Consider the following 11,695-nt stretch of genomic DNA (forward strand, 5'->3'; position numbering starts at 1 on the left):
AGTGCCCAGCTGCTGCAAGAAATCAGCTTGAATGCTTCAGGGGCTGGGGCATAGCCAACATGAGCCCCACACCGAAGGAGGGTGGAGGTGTTTAATGCGAACTAGGGGTCATCCAAGCGCCGCAAAAGGCCGCTATGCCCTGCACGCCCCTTTTCTATTTTCATATGCAGACGAGGGTTGAAGCCAACTTTGACCCACTGCTTGGATGACATCACCGTATGCAAATCCATCTGCTGCAGGCCTTCCCCCAGGAATGCTTGCACTAGTTGTTGCATTTGGTTTGTTGTTTGGGGGTGCTTCATTATTAGGCAGCCTTCTGCCCTCCCATGTTCATCTGAAAATATGTGTTCTCCCTGCAGTTGTTGTCCCCAGATGAGAGTTCCCTTGTGCTGCCTCAGTTGAATCTCCTTTACTTGACAGAGATGTGCCTGAGCAGCGGCCCTCCCCAGCCCTATCCCAAATCATACTTATTTTGCATAGGAGATACCATGGTCATGAAGATTGTTCTCCCAGGGTGAGGTTCATTCATTGCATTCTGGGTATGCTGACCCCTGTGATTTCCCCAAATGTGGGAAACTCGACTGCATTATTTGTGGTAGTGGGGGACTGTGTTTGTGCTTTCCTCTGGTCAGCTCTGGTAAAAGTCAGATTTATTTGTCTCAGATCTTCCTCTAGCCTTGTTCTTCTTTCGAGAGTTCCCTTGTGCTGCCTCAGTTGAATCTCCTTCACTTGACAGGGGGGTACCCGAGCAGCGACCCTCCCCAGCTCTAGCCCAACTTCTACTTACCTGGCAGGTGAGATACTATGATCATGTAGGTGCTTCTCCCAGGGCAAGGCTCACCCATTGCACTCTGGGTGTGCTGCTCCTGCGATTTCCCCAAATGTGGGAAACTTGACTGCATAATTTGTGTTTCCCCTGGTCGGCTCTCGTATAATTCAGATCTCTTTGTCTCAGGTCTCTCTCCAGCCTAGTTTGCTGTCTGTTTCAACTTCTCTTTTCTTGAGCCGCTCCCTTCTATGCCCTTGCGCACTATCCTGACTTCTCCCGTCTGCTTACTTTGTGCCTTCCAATGCACAATGCAAACTACAGGTAGTGCTGCAGGGCCCACACCCTTTTACTTGCCGTTCAGAGCAGCTCTGGAGCTGTTACAGTGCCCAGCTGCTGCAAGAAATCAGCTTGAATGCTTCAGGGGCTGGGGCATAGCCAACATGAGCCCCACACCGAAGGAGGGTGGAGGTGTTTAATGCGAACTAGGGGTCATCCAAGCGCCGCAAAAGGCCGCCATGCCCTGCACGCCCCTTTTCTCTTTTCATATGCAGACGAGGGTTGAAGCCAACTTTGACCCACTGCTTGGATGACATCACCATATGCAAATCCATCTGCTGCAGGCCTTCCCCCAGGAATGCTTGTACTAGTTGTTGCATTTGGTTTGTTGTTTGGGGGTGCTTCAGTATTAGGCTGCCTTCTGCCCTCCCATGTTTATCTGAAAATATGTGTTCTCCCTGCAGTTGTTGTCCCCAGATGAGAGTTCCCTTGTGCTGCCTCAGTTGAATCTCCTTTACTTGACAGAGATGTGCCTGAGCAGCAGCCCTCCCCAGCCCTATCCCAAATCATACTTATTTTGCATAGGCGATACCATGGTCATGAAGATTGTTCTCCCAGGGTGAGGTTCATTCATTGCATTCTGGGTATGCTGACCCCTGTGATTTCCCCAAATGTGGGAAACTCAACTGCATTATTTGTGGTAGTGGGGGACTGTGTTTGTGCTTTCCTCTGGACAGCTCTGGTAAAAGTCAGATTTATTTGTCTCAGATCTTCCTCTAGCCTTGTTCTTCTTTCGAGAGTTCCCTTGTACTGCCTCAGTTGGATCTCTTTCACTTGACAGGGGGGTGCCCGAGCAGCGACCCTCCCCAGCTCTAGCCCAACTCCTACTTACTTGCCAGGTGAGATACTATGATCATGAAGGTGCTTCTCCCAGGGCAAGGCTCACCCATTGCACTCTGGGTGTGGTGCCCCTGCGATTTCCCCAAATGTGGGAAGCTTGACTGCATAATTTGTGTTTCCCCTGGTCGGCTCTCGTATAATTCAGATCTCTTTGTCTCAGGTCTCTCTCCAGCCTAGTTTGCTGTCTGTTTCCACTTCTTTTTTCATGAGCCCCTCCCTTTTATACCCTTGTGCACTATCCTGACTTCTCCTCCTGTCTGCTTACTTTGTGCCTTCCAATGCACAATGCAAACTACAGGTAGTGCTGTAGGGCCCACACCCTTTTACTTGCCGTACAGAGCAGCTCTGGAGCTGTTACAGTGCCCAGCTACTGCAAGAAATCAGCTTGAATGCTTCAGGGGCTGGGGCACAGCCAACATGAGCCCCACACCGAAGGAGGGTGGAGGTGTTTAATGTGAACTAGGGGTCATCCAAGCGCCGCAAAAGGCCGCCATGCCCTGCACGCCCCTTTTCTCTTTTCATATGCAGACGAGGGTTGAAGCCAACTTTGACCCACTGCTTGGATGACATCACCGTATGCAAATCCATCTGCTGCAGGCCTTCCCCCAGGAATGCTTGCACTAGTTGATGCATTTGGTTTGTTGTTTGGGGGTGCTTCAGTATTAGGCAGCCTTCTGCCCTCCCATGTTCATCTGAAAATATGTGTTCTCCCTGCAGTTGTTGTCCCCAGATGAGAGTTCCCTTGTGCTGCCTCAGTTGAATCTCCTTTACTTGACAGAGATGTGCCTGAGCAGCGGCCCTCCCCAGCCCTATCCCAAATCATACTTATTTTGCATAGGAGATACCATGGTCATGAAGATTGTTCTCCCAGGGTGAGGTTCATTCATTGCATTCTGGGTATGCTGACCCCTGTGATTTCCAAAATGTGGGAAACTCGACTGCATTATTTGTGGTAGTGGGGGACTGTGTTTGTGCTTTCCTCTGGTCAGCTCTGGTAAAAGACAGATTTATTTGTCTCAGATCTTCCTCTAGCCTTGTTCTTCTTTCGAGAGTTTCCTTGTGCTGCCTCAGTTGGATCTCTTTCACTTGACAGAGGGGTGCCCGAGCAGCGACCCTCCCCAGCTCTAGCCCAACTCCTACTTACCTGCCAGGTGAGATACTATGATCATGAAGGTGCTTCTCCCAGGGCAAGGCTCACCCATTGCACTCTGATTTCCCCAAATGTGGGAAGCTTGACTGCATAATTTGTGTTTCCCCTGGTCGGCTCTCGTATAATTCAGATCTCTTTGTCTCAGGTCTCTCTCCAGCCTAGTTTGCTGTCTGTTTCCACTTCTTTTTTCATGAGCCCCTCCCTTTTATACCCTTGTGCACTATCCTGACTTCTCCTCCTGTCTGCTTACTTTGTGCCTTCCAATGCACAATGCAAACTACAGGTAGTGCTGCAGGGCCCACACCCTTTTACTTGCCGTACAGAGCAGCTCTGGAGCTGTTACAGTGCCCAGCTGCTGCAAGAAATCAGCTTGAATGCTTCAGGGGCTGGGGCATAGCCAACATGAGCCCCACACCGAAGGAGGGTGGAGGTGTTTAATGCGAACTAGGGGTCATCCAAGCGCCGCAAAAGGCCGCCATGCCCTGCACGCCCCTTTTCTCTTTTCATATGCAGACGAGGGTTGAAGCCAACTTTGACCCACTGCTTGGATGACATCACCGTATGCAAATCCATCTGCTGCAGGCCTTCCCCCAGGAATGCTTGCACTAGTTGTTGCATTTGGTTTGTTGTTTGGGGGTGCTTCAGTATTAGGCAGCCTTCTGCCCTCCCATGTTCATCTGAAAATATGTGTTCTCCCTGCAGTTGTTGTCCCCAGATGAGAGTTCCCTTGTGCTGCCTCAGTTGAATCTCCTTTACTTGACAGAGATGTGCCTGAGCAGCGGCCCTCCCCAGCCCTATCCCAAATCATACTTATTTTGCATAGGAGATACCATGGTCATGAAGATTGTTCTCCCACGGTGAGGTTCATTCATTGCATTCTGGGTATGCTGACCCCTGTGATTTCCCCAAATGTGGGAAACTCGACTGCTTTATTTGTGGTAGTGGGGGACTGTGTTTGTGCTTTCCTCTGGTCAGCTCTGGTAAAAGTCAGATTTCTTTGTCTCAGATCTTCCTTTAGCCTTGTTCTTCTTTCGAGAGTTCCCTTGTGCTGCCTCAGTTGGATCTCCTTCACTTGACAGGGGGGTACCCGAGCAGCGACCCTCCCCAGCTCTAGCCCAACTTCTACTTACCTGGCAGGTGAGATACTATGATCATGTAGGTGCTTCTCCCAGGGCAAGGCTCACCCATTGCACTCTGGGTGTGCTGCTCCTGCGATTTCCCCAAATGTGGGAAACTTGACTGCATAATTTGTGTTTCCCCTGGTCGGCTCTCGTATAATTCAGATCTCTTTGTCTCAGGTCTCTCTCCAGCCTAGTTTGCTGTCTGTTTCAACTTCTCTTTTCTTGAGCCGCTCCCTTCTATGCCCTTGCGCACTATCCTGACTTCTCCCGTCTGCTTACTTTGTGCCTTCCAATGCACAATGCAAACTACAGGTAGTGCTGCAGGGCCCACACCCTTTTACTTGCCGTTCAGAGCAGCTCTGGAGCTGTTACAGTGCCCAGCTGCTGCAATAAATCAGCTTGAATGCTTCAGGGGATGGGGCATGGCCAACATGAGCCCCACACCAAAGGAGGGTGGGGTGTTTAATGCGAACTAGGGGTCATCCAAGCACCGCAAAAGGCCGCCATGCCCTGCACGCCCCTTTTCTCTTTTCATATGCAGATGAGGGTTGAAGCCAACTTTGACCCACTGCTTGGATGACATCACCGTATGCAAATCCGTCTTCTGCAGAACTTCCCCCAGGAATGCTTGCACTAGTTGTTGCATTTGGTTTGTTGTTTGGGGGTGCTTCAGTATTAGGCAGCCTTCTGCCCTCCCATGTTCATCTGAAAATATGTGTTCTCCCTGCAGTTGTTGTCCCCAGATGAGAGTTCCCTTGTGCTGCCTCAGTTGAATCTCCTTTACTTGACAGAGATGTGCATGAGCAGCGGCCCTCCCCAGCCCTATCCCAAATCATACTTATTTTGCATAGGAGATACCATGGTCATGAAGATTACTCTCCCAGGGTGAGGTTCATTCATTGCATTCTGGGTATGCTGACCCCTGTGATTTCCCCAAATGTGGGAAACGCGACTGCTTTATTTGTTGGTAGTGGGGGACTGTGTTTGTGTTTTCCTCTGATCTCTGGTAAAAGTCAGATTTCTTTGTCTCAGATCTTCCTCTAGCCTTGTTCTTCTTTCGAGAGTTCCTTTGTGCTGCCTCAGTTGGATCTCCTTCACTTGACAGGGGGGTGCCCGAGCAGCGACCCTCCCCAGCTCTAGCCCAACTCCTACTTACCTGCCAGGTGAGATACTATGATCATGAAGGTGCTTCTCCCAGGGCAAGGCTCACCCATTGCACTCTGGGTGTGCTGCTCCTGCGATTTCCCCAAATGTGGGAAACTTGACTGCATAATTTGTGTTTCCCCTGGTCAGGTCTCGTATAATTCAGATCTCTTTGTCTCAGGTCTCTCTCCAGCCTAGTTTGCTGTCTGTTTCCACTTCTCTTTTCTTCAGCAGCTCCCTTCTATGCCCTTGCGCACTATCCTGACTTCTCCTCCTTTCTGCTTACTTTGTGCCTTCCAACGCACAATGCGAACTACAGGTAGTGCTGCAGGGCCCACAACCTTTTACTTGCCTTACAGAGCAGCTCTGGAGCTGTTACAGTGCCCAGCTGCTGCAAGAAATCAGCTTGAATGCTTCAGGGGCTGGGGCATAGCCAACATGAGCCCCACACCGAAGGAGGGTGGAGGTGTTTAATGCAAACTAGGGGTCAGCCAAGTGCCGCAAAAGGCCACCATGCCCTGCACGCCCCTTTTCTCTTTTCATATGCAGACGAGGGTTGAAGCCAACTTTGACCCACTGCTTGGATGACATCACCATATGCAAATCTATCTGCTGCAGGCCTTCCCCCAGGAATGCTTGCACTAGTTGTTGCATTTGGTTTGTTGTTTGGGGGTGCTTCAGTATTAGGCAGCCTTCTGCCCTCCCATGTTCATCTGAAAATATGTGTTCTCCCTGCAGTTGTTGTCCCCAGATGAGAGTTCCCTTGTGCTGCCTCAGTTGAATCTCCTTTACTTGACAGAGATGTGCCTGAGCAGCGGCCCTCCCCAGCCCTATCCCAAATCATACTTATTTTGCATAGGAGATACCATTGTTATGAAGATTGTTCTCCCAAGGTGCGGTTCATTCATTGCACTCTGGGTATGCTGACCCCTGTGATTTCCCCAAATGTGGGAAACTCGACTGCATTATTTGTGATAGTGGTGGACTGTGTTTGTGCTTTCCTCTGGTCAGCTCTGGTAAAAGTCAGATTTCTTTGTCTCAGATCTTCCTCTAGCCTTGTTCTTCTTTCGAGAGTTCCTTTGTGCTGCCTCAGTTGGATCTCCTTCACTTGACAGGGGGGTGCCCGAGCAGCGACCCTCCCCAGCTCTAGCCCAACTCCTACTTACCTGCCAGGTGAGATACTATGATCATGAAGGTGCTTCTCCCAGGGCAAGGCTCACCCATTGCACTCTGGGTGTGCTGCTCCTGCGATTTCCCCAAATGTGGGAAACTTGACTGCATAATTTGTGTTTCCCCTGGTCAGGTCTCGTATAATTCAGATCTCTTTGTCTCAGGTCTCTCTCCAGCCTAGTTTGCTGTCTGTTTCCACTTCTCTTTTCTTGAGCCCCTCCCTTCTATACCCTTGTGCACTATCCTAACTTCTCCTCCCGTCTGCTTACTTTGTGCCTTCCAATGCACAATGCAAACTACAGGTGGTGCTGCAGGGCCCACACCCTTTTACTTGCCTTACAGAGCAGCTCTGGAGCTGTTACAGTGCCCAGCTGCTGCAAGAAATCAGCTTGAATGCTTCATGGGATGGGGCATGGCCAACATGAGCCCCACACCAAAGGAGGGTGGGGGTGTTTAATGCGATCTAGGGGTCATCCAAGCAGCGCAAAAGGCCGCCATGCCCTGCACGCCCCTTTTCTCTTTTCATATGCAGATGAGGGTTGAAGCCAACTTTGACCCACTGCTTGGATAACATCACCATATGCAAATCCATCTGCTGCAGGCCTTCCCCCAGGAATGCTTGCACTAGTTGTTGCATTTGGTTTGTTGTTTGGGGGTGCTTCAGTATTAGGCAGCCTTCTGCCCTCCCATGTTCATCTGAAAATATGTGTTCTCCCTGCAGTTGTTGTCCCCAGATGAGAGTTCCCTTTTGCTGCCTCAGTTGAATTAACTTTACTTGACAGAGATGTGCCTGAGCAGCGGCCCTCCCCAGCCCTATCCCAAATCATACTTATTTTGCATAGGAGACACCATGGTCATGAAGATTGTTCACCCAGGGTGAGGTTCATTCATTGCATTCTGGGTATGCTGACCCCTGTGATTTCCCCAAATGTGGGAAACTCGCCTGCATTATTTGTGGTAGTGGGGGACTGTGTTTGTGTTTTCCGCTGGTCAGCTCTGGTAAAAGTCAGATTTCTTTGTCTCAGATCTTCCTCTAGCCTTGTTCTTCTTTCGAGAGTTCCATTGTGCTGCCTCAGTTGGATCTCCTTCACTTGACAGGGGGGTGCCCGAGCAGCGACCCTCCCCAGCTCTAGCCCAACTCCTACTTACCTGCCAGGTGAGATACTATGATCTTGAAGGTGCTTCTCCCAGGGCAAGGCTCACCCATTGCACTCTGGCTGTGCTGCCCCTGCGATTTCCCCAAATGTGGGAAACTTGACTGCATAATTTGTGTTTCCCCTGGTCGGCTCTCGTATAATTCAGATCTCTTTGTCTCAGGTCTCTCTCCAGCCTAGTTTGCTGTCTGTTTCCACTTCTCTTTTCTTGATCCGCTCCCTTCTATGCCCTTGCGCACTATCCTGACTTCTCCCGTCTGATTACTTTGTGCCTTCCAACGCACAATGCGAACTACAGGTAGTGCTGCAGGGCCCACACCCTTTTATTTGCCTTACAGAGCAGCTCTGGAGCTGTTACAGTGCCCAGCTGCTGCAAGAAATCAGCTTGAATGCTTCAGGGGCTGGGGCATAGTCAACATGAGCCCCACACCGAAGGAGGGTGGAGGTGTTTAATGCGAACTAGGGGTCATCCAAGCGCCGCAAAAGGCCGCCATGCCCTGCATAACCCTTTTCTCTATTCATATGCAGATGAGGGTTCCAGCCAACTTTGGCCCACTGCTTGGATGACATCACCGTATGCAAATTCGTCTCCTGCAGACCTTCCCCCAGGAATGCTTGTACTAGTTATTGCATATGGTTTGATATTTGATGGTGCTTCAGTATTAGGCAGCCTTCCGCCCTCCCATGTTCATCTGAAAAGATGTGGTCTCCCTGCAGTTGTTGTCCCCAGACGAGAGTTCCCTTGTGCTTCCTCAGTTGAATCTCCTTAACTTGACGGGGGAGGGGCTGCCCGAGCAGCCACCCTCCCCAGCCCTATCCCAACTCATACTTATTTTGCATATGAGATCTCTATATCATGAAGATTGTTCTCACAGGGTGAGGTTCATCCATTATATTTTAAAATAGGAAGGTTCAAATTACATATTTGAATTGCATCTATGTGCTGGATTCAAATGTCCCCCCCCCCCTTCCTTTCTCAATTGTGCCCGTCAGCAGCTATTCTAAGGTTGCTGCCAATGGGTGTGACACATTAATTTCTTCTGTGGGGTACACTGGACTCCACAAGGATTCACATTGGGGTGTAGAGTAGGATCTTGATCTGAGGCACCAACCGGCTCAAAGCTTTTGACTGTTCCCAAGATGCTCAGTGCATTCTCCTCTATAACCCCGCTTCCATGAACAGGGAGCTCAGTTTGTAGTTGTTGCCTTCAGTAGCAGGCCACTTAACAGGGGCCTGCCTCAAGCAGCCTATTCTTAGCTATTAATTTTGACAAGAAAAGAAGAACTTTTTTTATGAGAATCTACAAGGGCTGCAGCAGGCTAGGTCTAATAGACATCTTTACTGCAGCTTCATCACTCCCAGCGGCACTGTATACTCCCGTGCCCTGGTTGCTGGGTCACTGCAGTGGAGGCTCCGGTTTCTTCCTAAGGTCAGTCACACACAATGTAACACCCCGGTATAACAAGTGTGTAAACTATGTGGAACAGGTCAGGGATACCTTGATGGACTATTCCTCCTTCAGCAGCAGCTCTTCTCTATTCCTGGCAGAGAGGCAAGGTTTCCCCAGACACAAAGAAAGGCAGGCAGGGCTTTGTATGAAAGAATAAATGGTTTACCACATAACTCAGAAAAGGAACTGATTACAGTAGGGAAGGGAAAGATTTGATTCAAGCAACTTAAACACAGACACCATATACACTTTAAGTCATTACACAAATGGTAATATAACTAAATCTGAGATTAATACTATGTTGCTTAGTAATAGAAATCAACTTATGCAGACAATATTTAAGTCCCAGATAACATTGGTGTCACTGCAGGGAGTCTCTATGTGCACGTTGGGGCCCGGTTATGTTGTTACATAGTTATATGCAGCTATTGTCTCCTTTAGCTGTGAACAAAATTTTGTAGCTCTGTGTAGTAAAGATGATTGTTTAAAACAAACTGGAGCTGCTTCCCATGTAAATCGCTGCATAGGTATAGTAAATATAGGATAATGTCCTTTGCAGTGGAGTAGGTTTCAGTATAAATATGGATTTATCTCACCCAGTCAATAGATGTTTCTGAGGCAGTTTCCCCTCAGATGTAGGCCAGTCAGCATTGGTATAAAGGCTTTATACTCTCCTGTCTCTGACACTTGCTGTGCACTCTCTTGGCTGAGAGTGTCATGGCGTTCTTACTTGTTAATTGCTGCACTTCCACTGCTGTATTTTGCACTACTGCTTACTCTCTCATGCAATTTTCAGCTTATTTGTCTCCCCTCTCTCAGCTGCTCATCTCTGCGTAATGGCGTCGCCAGCTCTTTCCTCACCATGGCTCCAACTGACTTCTCAAACTGCTGTTCAATTTTCTTTTAAATAAACTTTATTTAAAATGGCACAGGCAACTACACTGTTGTCAAAAATGTCCTTGTTGTTATGGGATATCACACGTGCCCCCCCCCCAAAACATGCGTGTCCTCACGCATTTTGGTTTTATCCCTATATAAACTTCTCACTATATCCAGTCACATTCATTAGTGAACACAGATTATGTCTGAAACATTAACATTTATCAACATTTTTAACATCAGTATCTGATAGGTATAATTCCTTTTGTGCTATAGTACATTAACACATGCTCCTGGAGCAATCGGTTGAAATCTGGACAGTATATGGTCTTGAAAAGTTTGTCTAGGAAACCTCAACCCCCCTGCCATGGATGAGTATTGAACTCTTTCTAAACTGTCTTTGGGACATGCTGTACAAAACTGCAGCTGACTATGGTGGTTTTCTGTTTTGCAAGCCCTAGTCTTCTTGCCTCCTTGTCGGTGACAAACCACCTTAGTCTGCTGTAAATACATTTTATGAGCCTCTTCCATTCCATCTTGGGATTCAGTATCACAGCTGGTTTGGGACAATGGATTCTGGAGAGAAAGAGGCAGCAAGGTTCTTCTTACAGAACAGGTTGGACAGTTTCGGCACCATCTCTTGATGTCTTCCCTCATTTCAACCCAAAAGAACTTTTTCCAGATGCTTGTTTCCATCCTTTTGCACCCAGGGTGACCTGACTTGTCGTGATATTCTTCAAGCACATAACAAGCACTTTGTCTTGGAATTACAAGTTGACTGATCCTATAATGAGTATTAGGATCCACACTACATCGAACCAACTGTCCTTTCTCTTCAAACAGCCTTTCTCGCTGTCTCAACAACTTCAGGAGTTCTGGCGAGGATTCTTGCCTTTGTCGCTTGGTCAGGTATTTCCCAATCTTCAGTAAGGCTTTGAGGTGTCTTATCATCTGACTTTTATCTTGCAGGTGGTCAAAACTGGTTCCTTGAATAGGTTGCTCACAGTTTCTAGAACTGGATGCTATATTATTCATGCCTAACATTGAAGCATTCTTTCGGATAATCTGGACACTGGAGATGGGCATTTCTATCATTATTTGGCTAGCCTTATTTTTTTCATGTTCCTCTCTTACAGATAATTCTGTTATCATTCTTCCCTTTTGTTTGGCTATCCCAGGTTGAAGGCCTTGTTTCTCCTGGAGCTTGTCAGTTTGAAACTCTCCTTGGAGTGCTGCTACGAGCTCCTCACAGCAGTTCCGCAACACATTCATGCCCACTATCACTGGAGGCAATCCATCATCTTGGGCAGTGGTGATGATGAAGCCTTGCTGTGGTAGCACTGTTCGTCCGATTTGAATTTCAGCTTCCGAGTATCCTTTGCAAGGGATGCAGTGCCCATTGCTTGCAATCGGGTTTATCAATGTGGAAGTTGACGGAAACATCTGTTCCTCAGTCCAATGCTGCTCAAACTGTGTTGCTTGTATTGTGGTCACTTGTGATCCAGTGTCTAAGAGAGCGGGCATTGAGACTCCATTGATGCAAACTTGAACCACCGGGCTTTGGCTAACATAACGGGTTAACCACATGAATTTGGAGTTTAAATGATCTGGCTGCTCAAATTCTCTCTTAATTTGTCCGCTTCCTTCACAGCTTTGAAAAATGGGTCGCCTTTGGGAGGCAA

At 48.4% G+C, this 11,695-nt stretch overlaps 13 non-coding genes across 13 annotated transcripts; all 13 read left to right on the forward strand.

Moving 5' to 3' along the window:
- Positions 1-463: 463 nt before the first annotated feature.
- Positions 464-627, forward strand: LOC135016924 (U1 spliceosomal RNA). The gene has a single exon (XR_010214895.1). It is a non-coding gene; the product is annotated as a U1 spliceosomal RNA (small nuclear RNA).
- A 152-nt stretch (positions 628-779) lies between these two features.
- LOC135016909 (U1 spliceosomal RNA) lies at positions 780-942 on the forward strand. Its single transcript, XR_010214880.1, has one exon. It is a non-coding gene; the product is annotated as a U1 spliceosomal RNA (small nuclear RNA).
- Positions 943-1,613: 671 nt separating this feature from the next.
- Positions 1,614-1,777, forward strand: LOC135016930 (U1 spliceosomal RNA). The gene has a single exon (XR_010214900.1). It is a non-coding gene; the product is annotated as a U1 spliceosomal RNA (small nuclear RNA).
- Positions 1,778-1,929: 152 nt separating this feature from the next.
- LOC135016918 (U1 spliceosomal RNA) lies at positions 1,930-2,092 on the forward strand. Its single transcript, XR_010214889.1, has one exon. It is a non-coding gene; the product is annotated as a U1 spliceosomal RNA (small nuclear RNA).
- Positions 2,093-2,766: 674 nt separating this feature from the next.
- On the forward strand, positions 2,767-2,929 carry LOC135016905 (U1 spliceosomal RNA). Its single transcript, XR_010214876.1, has one exon. It is a non-coding gene; the product is annotated as a U1 spliceosomal RNA (small nuclear RNA).
- A 972-nt stretch (positions 2,930-3,901) lies between these two features.
- Positions 3,902-4,065, forward strand: LOC135016906 (U1 spliceosomal RNA). Its single transcript, XR_010214877.1, has one exon. It is a non-coding gene; the product is annotated as a U1 spliceosomal RNA (small nuclear RNA).
- A 152-nt stretch (positions 4,066-4,217) lies between these two features.
- On the forward strand, positions 4,218-4,380 carry LOC135016910 (U1 spliceosomal RNA). Its single transcript, XR_010214881.1, has one exon. It is a non-coding gene; the product is annotated as a U1 spliceosomal RNA (small nuclear RNA).
- Positions 4,381-5,050: 670 nt separating this feature from the next.
- Positions 5,051-5,215, forward strand: LOC135016914 (U1 spliceosomal RNA). The gene has a single exon (XR_010214885.1). It is a non-coding gene; the product is annotated as a U1 spliceosomal RNA (small nuclear RNA).
- A 149-nt stretch (positions 5,216-5,364) lies between these two features.
- Positions 5,365-5,527, forward strand: LOC135016911 (U1 spliceosomal RNA). The gene has a single exon (XR_010214882.1). It is a non-coding gene; the product is annotated as a U1 spliceosomal RNA (small nuclear RNA).
- A 674-nt stretch (positions 5,528-6,201) lies between these two features.
- On the forward strand, positions 6,202-6,365 carry LOC135016908 (U1 spliceosomal RNA). Its single transcript, XR_010214879.1, has one exon. It is a non-coding gene; the product is annotated as a U1 spliceosomal RNA (small nuclear RNA).
- A 152-nt stretch (positions 6,366-6,517) lies between these two features.
- LOC135016912 (U1 spliceosomal RNA) lies at positions 6,518-6,680 on the forward strand. The gene has a single exon (XR_010214883.1). It is a non-coding gene; the product is annotated as a U1 spliceosomal RNA (small nuclear RNA).
- A 674-nt stretch (positions 6,681-7,354) lies between these two features.
- LOC135016907 (U1 spliceosomal RNA) lies at positions 7,355-7,518 on the forward strand. The gene has a single exon (XR_010214878.1). It is a non-coding gene; the product is annotated as a U1 spliceosomal RNA (small nuclear RNA).
- A 152-nt stretch (positions 7,519-7,670) lies between these two features.
- On the forward strand, positions 7,671-7,833 carry LOC135016916 (U1 spliceosomal RNA). Its single transcript, XR_010214887.1, has one exon. It is a non-coding gene; the product is annotated as a U1 spliceosomal RNA (small nuclear RNA).
- The last annotated feature ends 3,862 nt before the right edge of the window (positions 7,834-11,695 follow it).

This window comes from Pseudophryne corroboree, unplaced genomic scaffold (genome assembly GCF_028390025.1).
Source record: "Pseudophryne corroboree isolate aPseCor3 unplaced genomic scaffold, aPseCor3.hap2 scaffold_3057, whole genome shotgun sequence".
Taxonomy (NCBI): domain Eukaryota; kingdom Metazoa; phylum Chordata; class Amphibia; order Anura; family Myobatrachidae; genus Pseudophryne; species Pseudophryne corroboree.